This window comes from Syngnathus floridae, chromosome 9, assembly GCF_059516105.1.
Source record: "Syngnathus floridae isolate MCC-2025c chromosome 9, RoL_Sflo_1.0, whole genome shotgun sequence".
Lineage (NCBI taxonomy): Eukaryota > Metazoa > Chordata > Actinopteri > Syngnathiformes > Syngnathidae > Syngnathus > Syngnathus floridae.
The window spans coordinates 2363830-2374103 of NC_142421.1; the positions used below are offsets into that span (position 1 = coordinate 2363830).

The window sequence follows — 10274 nt, forward strand, 5'->3', positions numbered from 1 at the left end:
GGGAACTTTCTCCTGCCCACTTTTGTAAGCGTCTGAATACATGCATATAGGTTGCATGTCGACGCATTTATTTATGTGTAAACGCCCAGTGTGGCCCCGCCCGCAAGTGGGTGGAGCGATGCAGCTGGCCCCGCCCATGGCCCCGCCCCCTGCCCTACAGAAAGACAGTAGGGTAGGGGGCGGGGCTGAGCCCCGCCCCCTGCCCTACAAAAAGACAGTAGGAGGCGGGGCGAAAAGACAGTAGGGTGCCCGCCCCCTACCCTACTGTCTTTATATACAGTATAAATACAGTATAAATAAATATATACAGTATATATATACAGTATATATGTATACAGTATATATATACTGTATATATATACAGTATATATATATACTGTATATATATATACTGTTTATATACAGTATATATATATATATACAGTATATATATACAGTATATATATACTGTATATATTACTGTATATATATATGTATATATATATATATACTGTATATATATATATACTGTATATATATATATATATACTGTATATATATATATATACTGTATATATATATACTGTATATATACAGTATATATATACTGTATATATATTCTATATATTACTGTATATATATATATATACTGTATATATATATACAGTATATATACAGTATATATATATATATATATATATATACAGTATATATATACTGTATATATACAGTATATATATATACAGTATATATACAGTATATATATATATATATATATATACTGTATATATATATATACTGTTTATATACAGTATATATATATATATACAGTATATATACCACTTGCGGGCGGGGCCACACTGGGCGTTTACACATAAATAAATGCGTCGACATGCAACCTGTATGCATGTATTCAGACGCTTACAAAAGTGGGCAGGAGAAAGTTCCCACCTCTGGGATCGAACCAGGGCTGTACGGGGCATGAGGCCGTGTCACGAACCGGTCGGCCAACGTGACACGACAGCCGGTGGCCGCCAGTTCTCTTTTGTACTTACCCAGCGCGCGCGGAGCGCAGTACTGAACGTACAAGAATGACTCGAAATGAAAGCGGGGTCACTGCCGAGCTCGCCACGCTTGGCGAGTGGCTCCGTCGCTGCGCTCGAACACCTGAGATCCAGGGTTCGATTCCCCACCCCTGCTGCCTGCGCCGCCTGCGCCCCCTGCCGCCTGCGCCCCCTGCTCGCCGTGCCGCCTGCGCCCACTACGAAGCACACAACAATGCGCAGACTATGAAGGAGGTGACGTTTGTCAATACTCCCTCCTTGAAGCAAATATATAATCAATAACTTTTTTAAACTTTTTTTAAACTTTTTGTAACCTAATATTCTAGGCTGTTCTAAAACAGAATAATTGTCAATTTTTGTCTATGTGAAGCCCTTTGACACTGTTTGTGATTTAGGGCTATACAAATAAACTTGACATTGCTGATGTATCAATGCCCGAGCGATTAGGTACATGGACGGGCAACCTCCAGCCTCGGGTTCGGATACGGCATTGCTCAAATTGGCAAATCTTAGCAAGCTACAGAAGACTTTCTGCATCACATGAATATTTTTTTAGCATGTGGTTTGGAAGTTTATTATGCAAATGAATTTGCTTGCTTTGTACATTTTAGAGACACGCACATTGGCGAGATAGCGGCAGTACTTATGTGTATTTGTTAGGTTGCTTTGGGCAGAACAAACCGCAAAAGACGGGTCACATTGACCCAGCTGTCTAATTGGGGCACCTATCATTTGTAATGTACTTAAAAATTCAAATGATTAAAATTGTTAAAAATTATCGCATACAGTTAACTAGAGCATCAGACAGGTTGAGGCAAATATCTAGCATGTGGTTTAGACGGCTATCATGCAAATGCGTTTGTTTTGTACTTTTAACACACATGCACACTGGCGAGATAACAGCAGTACTTCTTTATTTCTTAGGTTGTTTTGGGCAAAACAACGAAAGGTGCATCGCATTGACCCAGCATCAGACAGGTTGAGGCAAATACGCTGCTACTCGGTGGCAGCACTTGGAATTCATCTAGCCTTTCTGATATGGTCAATTTCATAAGGTTGCCGGTATGAATAAGAACACTCTGGCTTGATTTCACTCTGAACTGGGCAGTACCACCCAGTACATGTACCGAGGCTGGCCGTGTAGTTACGCAACTGCTTTGAATTGAAAGCTAAGGTCCTGGAAGTTACACACTATGTTTATACATTCAATTGACTATAGCAGCAACCTGGACTGGACAGCAGCAGCCTTCTTTGTAGTCAGACAGCCAGTGGGGACGCCAAGCCCTGCAACAAAACATGCAAGAAGTTTCACATTCAAGAGATGGACCATCGATTGAGGCACATCGCGAATGATGACTGACACCAAAGTTGACTTTATTTACAAGACCACCAACAGGAAGCAAACACGCCACTGTTGACTTTATTCACAAGAATACCCACATGATGCATGACTATTCAAAACAAACCAAAAAATGGCTCTGACCACATTAAAACAGCTTTTACCTGTACAGAAAAATTTACCAACATTCTGCAAGATTCTGAGTTCGGTGGCCATTTTAAAGCAGGGCTGCCAAAGATGACTTACTGATCGCAACAGAGACAGTTTGTACACTTGTCGTTTGCATCTATGGGTGTCTGGCTACTTGGCTTTTGTCAACAATTTAGAATGCATGCAGCTTTTCTTTGTGTAGTTAAAAAACTAATAAAAAGCCTGACACTGCATATTTAAGTCAATTTTGTTTCAGCCTAACTTTACAATTGTCTTGTCATTGAGAATGTCTCAAATGATTCCAGTTTGTATGCACGATAGACTGCCAATGTTTAAAATGGACCACTTGAATTCAGTTCAGTTTAATTGCAGTTCAGTGGTACACACACACAATTACAGTACAAACAGTTCATTTCATGATTAAAAAAAACAACAGTAAAACAACATTGCAAAATGACAGCGCTGAGAGAGAAAGAAAGAGGCATCATGCAGATAGCCAGTGTGCACACCCAGTGAAAAAGTGGAGGGAGGGAGGGAAGGAAAGAAAGAAGGCACAAAAGGAAAAACAAATTCATACTCTCCTTAAATGCTGGATGGGCGCTTTGCCCTCACCGCATCCGCACCCGTCCATCTGTGTCGGCCGCTCATCACGGGCGAAGGTCTGCCGATGGTCGGGTTCCTCTCCCGGCCGGTATTCGACGTTTGGACTCATCCTCCGCCTCGCGTAACTGCAAAAAGAAAAACAGCATTCAGTTGCATGCGGTTCATTTCTGTGGACACTCATGACCTATCTATTAAAGCTTGCTCCTATTTTAAGCTCACTTTATTGATTGTGTATGCATAGATTCATGTTTGTTTTAACGTGTTCATGTTCTTTTTCTGTCTGTTCCTATGTGAAGCATTCAATGCTTATAATTTCCTTAATTGTTGTAAAGCGCTTTGAGCTGCATTTCTTGTATGAAAGGTGCTATACAAATAAAGTTTATTATTATTATTACCCTCTGGTCTTGCGCTCCGGTCCCCCTCTGTGCAGGCACTCGTCCCATCCGCTGCCCCGGCAATCCTGAAAGGCAGACATTGTGGTGGTTATTGCAAGAGGAAAAATTCCACTAGCACCTCCCAACCTTGACTAAGTTAAGTTTGAATCAGGTAACTCGCGGCACGCACGGGCTGGCGCATGTCTCATATGGCCTTCCCGCATTGGAGCAATCCGGGTTATGAAATGTTTAACCCCTTACAAAGAGGGAGGGAGGGATTTAGGGAGGGAGGGAGAGAGAGCGAGAGGAGATGAGAAGAGGCTTTGGCGCCCACTGAAGAGCAACCGGCCAGTTCCCCCTGAGGAGAGCTGACTTGGCCCCGAGAGGAAAAAAAAAGGAAAACGTGACGTCACGGAGGGCGTCACGGAGAATCTCCTCGTCCTCGACACCGTCGACGACACTGGGACCCAGGCAGGCAGACATTATACCCTGGTATTCCACAAAGGGCAAGGTATAGCCACGTTCCACCCTGAGTGCACCAGGCCATGCAGGTACTGCCGGGCGCATTAGAGAAAGAGAGCGAGAGAGAGAGGGGGGGGGGGAGGGAGGGGGTCTCTACTTTGCCGATTCGTATCTCGAGGGTCGCAGCAACCCAATTGCCCGTGCGTGCTGCTAGTTACCCTATTCAAACAGACAGGGAGGGAGGCAAAGCGCAAAAGAAAAAACAGTCATACTCCCCCGAAACGCTGGCTGCATCTGCACCCATCAGTCTCGTGTGGGCCGCTCGTCACGGGCCAAGGTCCGGGTCTGCTCCGGCCGGTGTTGGACTCTTCTTTCGCCTCGCACAAGTGAATAAAGACAAACGGCACTCAGTTGCATGCGGTTCACTTCTGTCAACGTACTCAATACTTGTCCCCTCCCTGGTCTTGTGGGTGCAGCCCAGTCCCTCTCGGTGCAGGCTGGCGCTCGCCCCATCGGCTGCCAGCTGAAAGGCAGAAAAATAAGGAAATCAAATTAAAACCAACAGTGTGTACACTACGCTTGCAGATTGGATTGCCATGTCACCGCCTCTGGCCAGCCTTGGCTAGTCATGCATCAGGCTCCTTAACACTTGGCGACTGCTTTCTTTGGGTGATTCCTTCCTTTGCACCCCGCTCACCAATCGCAGGTCTGGTGGCCTCCGTCCACCGGCTCTTCGTTTCATACATCGTCTCTTCCACCTTGCAAGACAAGCACAAAAGTCTCGCTTGCGCTTGCCGTCGCTTGCGCTTGCCGTCGCTTGCGCTTGCCGTCGCTTGCGCTTGCCGTCGCTTGCGCTTGCCGTCGCTTGCGCTTGCCGTCGCTTGCGCTTGCCGTCGCTTGCGCTTGCCGTCGCTTGCGCTTGCCGTCGCTTGCGCTTGCCGTCGCTTGCGCTTGCCGTCGCTTGCGCTTGCCGTCGCTTGCGCGGTCGCTTGCGCTTGCCGTCGCTTGCGCGGTCGCTTGCGCGGTCGCTTGCGCGGTCGCTTGCGCGGTCGCTTGCAGTCGCTTGCGCTTGCCGTCGCTGCGCGGTCGCTTGCGCTTGCAGTCGCTGCGCGGTCGCTTGCGCTTGCAGTCGCTGCGCGGTCGCTTGCCGTCGCTGCGCGTTTGGCACTCAATGAGGGCTGCACAACATTTTGGAAAATCAATGATATGGCAGTATTGGGCCAGACCACTGTATTGAGGCAAGTTGTGCAAAATTCTTGGATGGAGGTTAACTATTTGATCGCAATGAGATCAGTTAGATGAGTTAACTATCTTACATCAATGACTTATCGTCTTAACTCATTACAAATAGTTAGGCAAGAAAGCATGTTTCATTTGAGACATGAAAAAAAAAAAATCTTTGCTGTCTTAAAGTGCACGTCAATAACCTAGACCACCATATGGCAGTTTTCCAATACACGTGCAGCCCTACACACGTCACCATTGGTGTCCAAATGGCAGCCTCGGGGCAACTTGATCAACACACCACACGACTGAACACGACACTGTAGGACTAAATATCAATGGCAAAATTTCGTGATTGATTTAATGAATTTGCGTCAAAGAATTCTGAATTTGTTTCAGTATGCAGCCCTCCAGCAGACATTGGGACACCGCTGGTGTAATTTAAAAATAAAAAAAAAATTAAAAAATCCATTTCACACGTTGAAGCTGCGCAGGTCGACGCCTCCAGGGAAGCGGGTCTCCCTAAACTCGGCGACTTCAGAGCGATGCCACAGCGGTCCGGTCACCTCTGATCAGATCGTGTCACATCCCTGTCGCCATCTTCAGAAAGAGAAACAAATGTTAGACACACAAACAGCACCCCAAGTTGTCGGTCACTTGCTTACTTGATCACAGCGGCTAGCTACGATTGGTGAGCATCGCCCGGTCGGATCGGGCCGTTCGCCCCCCCCTTTCGCGGCCGGCCTGCAAATGGCAGAACATGCAATGAGTTGGGCGCTGCTCGCATCATTACGTCTTCCTCGTGGACCGGCTCGCCCAAACACCGCCCCCTCACCTAGAGAACAAAGGACACACAGCTTAGATTAAGCACGACAGCGGTAGGTTAGAAAAAGACTAAATGCTACTGTCTCGCTCCAATGCTGTCCTACACCTAGGGGAGAACAAAGAACGCAAGTACCACAGCGGTGGTAGGTTAGGGTTAGATGAAGTGCAACAGTGGCAGGTTAGAAAAAGAAAATGTCACAAGTCAAATTGCAAAATTGGGCATTCGGGATCGGCTCGCTCCAACGCCGCCCTACACCGATTGGGGGAGAACAAAGAACGCAGCGAGCACGACAGTGGCAGGTTAGAAAAAGACAAAATGGTACAAGTCATATGGCAAGCTTGGACATTGGGCTCCGCGTCAAAATTCAGTTTTGTCTCCATCCAAGTCACCACGTCCTCCCCCAAGTGAGCCGTCAATGGCAACCAAGCACAAGACACCGCTGGATCCAGATAAGCCACAACCTCTTAAGCAAGACCAACCGTCAGACCCCCAAACACTGTCCACACCTGCAACCTTTCCGTCGTGCACCCATAACCAAAGGCAACCACACTGCCCCCTCCTGGGCACATGATCTGCACATGTTGACTTTTGCAGCGTGCTGCTTGATTCTTGACTTGATATGGCATTGCTCCTATGGATATGGCATTGCTCCTATGGATATGGCATTGCTCCTATGGATATGGCATTGCTCCTATGGATATGGCATTGCGCCTTTGGATAGGCCACTGCGCCTTTGGATAGGCCACTGCGCCTTTGGATAGGCCACTGCGCCTTTGGATAGGCCACTGCGCCTTTGGATAGGCCACTGCGCCTTTGGATAGGCCACTGCGCCTTTGGATAGGCCACTGCGCCTTTGGATAGGCCACTGCGCCTTTGGATAGGCCACTGCGCCTTTGGACAGGCCACTGCTCCTTTGGACAGGCCACTGCTCCTTTGGACAGGCCACTGCGCCTTTGGACAGGCCACTGCGCCTTTGGACAGGCCACTGCGCCTTTGGACAGGCCATTGCGCCTTTGGACAGGCCATTGCGCCTTTGGACAGGCCATTGCTCCTTTGGACAGGCCATTGCGCCTTTGGACAGGCCATTGCGCCTTTGGACAGGCCATTGCGCCTTTGGATAGGCCATTGCGCCTTTTCATGTGGAATTGTATACTTATTCCATTCGGCTCCTCTTGCAGCCTACAAAAACACAGACAGACATTAATTGTGTGCTGGGAAGCTAAAACTCGACAACCATTGTGTGTTGGGAAGCCGAAACTTGACAAAAACAGGTTTTCACCTGATTTAGGACTACTCTTCCTCAGTATCCTCAACATCACTGAAAGGGCTCCTTCAAGAGCCTCCTGCTTGCTTTGTATAGAAGGATGCTGGCTGGGCGGCCTGTTTTAGTGCTACAAAAGACAAGCAAATTATTGCAACAAAAATAGACATTGAGTCGAGTGCCAATGGCATGATTTTTTTTACCAACAATTATACATACTAGGAGTTTTACATTTGAAAAAAAATATTATATTGTAGTAAATTACGATAATCTATCAAAATTATAGTTAATATTTTAATTTGATACATTCTAAGTAGTTTTACATTTGAAAAAATATATAATCATGACAAGAATTATTCAAGATTATAATTCATATTTTAATTTCATCATCTACAACTCACCTCACATTGGACAGATGATCCAGGTTGGCGGCGTGGCGTCCAAAACGGGAGAAAATAACCCGCGCAAATGTTTGTTGCGTAACGGAACGAGCGGGCGGGCGCCATCTTTGAATGGATTTGGTCCGATTTGGACATGACGTAACATATACGTTGCATTCACCAGTTTGCATTCACCAGTTTGCATGACACGGAAATGGCACACGCATCATATAAAATAATTAAAAAATGGTTTAGTTGACTAGAGTCAAACTAACATTTCCTATAGTCAGACAAACGCGCGCTTATCGGCGGCGTCATTTACGAACCTTCTATAGACATACGAATGAAAAAATGCTGGCCAGCATGAAAAAAACAACAACCGCGAAAGACATTTAAAATACCACCAAAACGCGCAACGACGCGACGCGACGCAAAGTGGATTGTGGCGTGCCGTGCCGTGCCATGCCGAAACCTCAAGCACTCCCTAGACAGCGAAAATCCTGCAAGAAATAATAAATGGCATCGTAAGAAACTGCAAACATTTGCTCACGGGCTAAATGGCCTGCGGCCTACAATTTACCTCCAGGTGGACGTGACGCGGCCGAGTAACGAGTACGACAATCCTGCGACAAACAAAACAAAACGGCTTGTGAGAAAAGGCAACAAAGCGTGCCAATCGTGCAACAAACACGGCGTCCGTCGTGAAAAACGGCAGGAGACGACAAACATTTGCTAGCATGCTCGCTTACCTGAGAAACCGTCCGCCGCCACCGCCGGCCCGCGCTCGGTGGCACCTGCATATGATAACTCCCCTTGAGCGAGCACACCTGTCTTCAATTGACCTAAAGCCCTGACGTCACATCCGTCGATTCAAATCTTCTTCTCCTGATCGTCCAACGGCGCTCGGCACACTGACGCCACCAGGTGGTCGCCTGTCATGGTGACTACTGTGGAAAGGCTTGCTTCGGACTATCCGTTGAAACTTTCAACACCGAACATGTTTGGATGGAGGATACCCTATCAATATGACCAAATCTCCTTTGGTTTCCGAGCAGGCTCTGGTCGAGTGGTTAACGCCATTGCCTTCAATCAAATGAAAATATTGTCAGTCGATGACAATTAACCCTTTATTTATTTATTCTTTTTTTTTAACCTCGTGTAGTGTACCTACACATATTGTCATATGAAATGTCTGATTTTTATGTTTTAATTGGCGAATATAAAAACAAGGAATAAGACGCCAGACACGTTTTAACATAAATGTTTATTAAAAATAATAATATCAAAAGCAAATTTCAAACCAGCAATCTAATGTGAAATTGCAGTAGATATATTGGATGACAATATTTAGGCGTATATAGGTATACACGTTATTTAAAAACGACTATAAGTGTTATACTACGACACAAGTGTTTACCAGCTCAGTGGCCTAAGAGGAGAGTGTCCGCCCTGAGACTGGGAGGTTGTGGGTTCAAACCCCGGCCGAGTCATACCAGTGACTATAACAATGGTACCCATTTCTTCCCTGCTTGGCACTCAGTGGAAGGGGTTGAAATGGGGCCCCCCCCCCCTGCTGCTCACTTATACTCCGGTGCGACTTACAGTCCGAAAATTACGGTAAGTTCAAAAATATCAGAGGAAGTGATAAACAACTGAGGTGATTTGGTTGCATAAGCAAGCCTAACCCTAAGCACAGCAAAAGCAAGCCTAACACAAACCCTAACCCTAAGCACAGCAAGAGCTCTGGTCGAGTGGTTAACGCCATTGCCTTCAATCAAATGAAAATATTTGTATCGAGAGCTCATCCTAAAATGAATTGTTCTTGCAAAAATTCTGCCGCCGTTGCAGTGCTCCCGTGGACTCATTTTCAAGTCAGTTGCTAAGAAACACCACACCGTTGCACAGAGACAATTCTTGAGTCATATCAAATCAATAATTTTCAAACGGGTCCAAACAAGTTTTTCCCTCATGGCTACAAAGATCTTTAGATCTTTTCGTTCACTCTCGTTCACTGAAAACATTCGTTCTTTTGAACCCATCGTTCACTCACGAGCCAACACTACACTGCAGTAGTGATACACACACACACACACACACACACACACACACACACACACACACACACACACACACACAATGATACGACAAACACGATGACACGACTTTTCACGCACCTGCACTTAACGAGGGAATCTTGGGAAACATGTTGGAACGCGGCCCCGAGGACTAGAGCTTGACACCTGTGACCTTTGACCGTGATATTTCCCTCATAAAGTGGCCTGTTATTAGGTACACTTGAAAAGGGCGGTGTACCTAATGGAGTGTCCGTGTGATTCCCTCGTTAAGTGCACCTGCGGGAAAACCTTTAGCTCCTGCGGAACGTGAAAGTCACCAAAAACTTTTCACGCAGCTGCGTTTAACGAGGGAATCACATGGACACTCCATTAGGTACACCGCCATTTTCAAGTGTACCTAATAAAGTGGCCACTTTATTATCTTGGAAAACATGTTGGAACGCGGCCCGAGGACTAGAGCTTGACACCTGTGACCTTTGACCATGACATTTCCCTCATAAAGTGGCCTGTTATTAGGTACACTTGAAAAGGGCGGTG

At 46.3% G+C, this 10274-nt stretch overlaps 1 long non-coding RNA gene across 5 annotated transcripts; it reads right to left on the bottom strand.

Annotated features, from left to right (window-relative positions):
- Nucleotides 1-1534: 1534 nt before the first annotated feature.
- LOC148392862 (uncharacterized) lies at nucleotides 1535-8684 on the bottom strand. 5 transcript variants are annotated; one of them, XR_015860573.1, is made up of 8 exons: nucleotides 8412-8684; nucleotides 8243-8285; nucleotides 7684-8162; nucleotides 7301-7412; nucleotides 5861-7200; nucleotides 4244-5795; nucleotides 3531-3595; nucleotides 1535-3260 (listed from the first exon to the last, which is right to left on the bottom strand). It is a non-coding gene; the product is annotated as an uncharacterized LOC148392862 (long non-coding RNA). The 5 variants fall into 5 exon arrangements; XR_015860574.1 differs by having other exon boundaries at nucleotides 1807-3260; nucleotides 3531-4494; nucleotides 4575-5795; nucleotides 8412-8669; XR_015860575.1 differs by having other exon boundaries at nucleotides 1807-3260; nucleotides 3531-4348; nucleotides 4419-5795; nucleotides 8412-8669.
- Between the last annotated feature and the right edge of the window lie 1590 nt (nucleotides 8685-10274).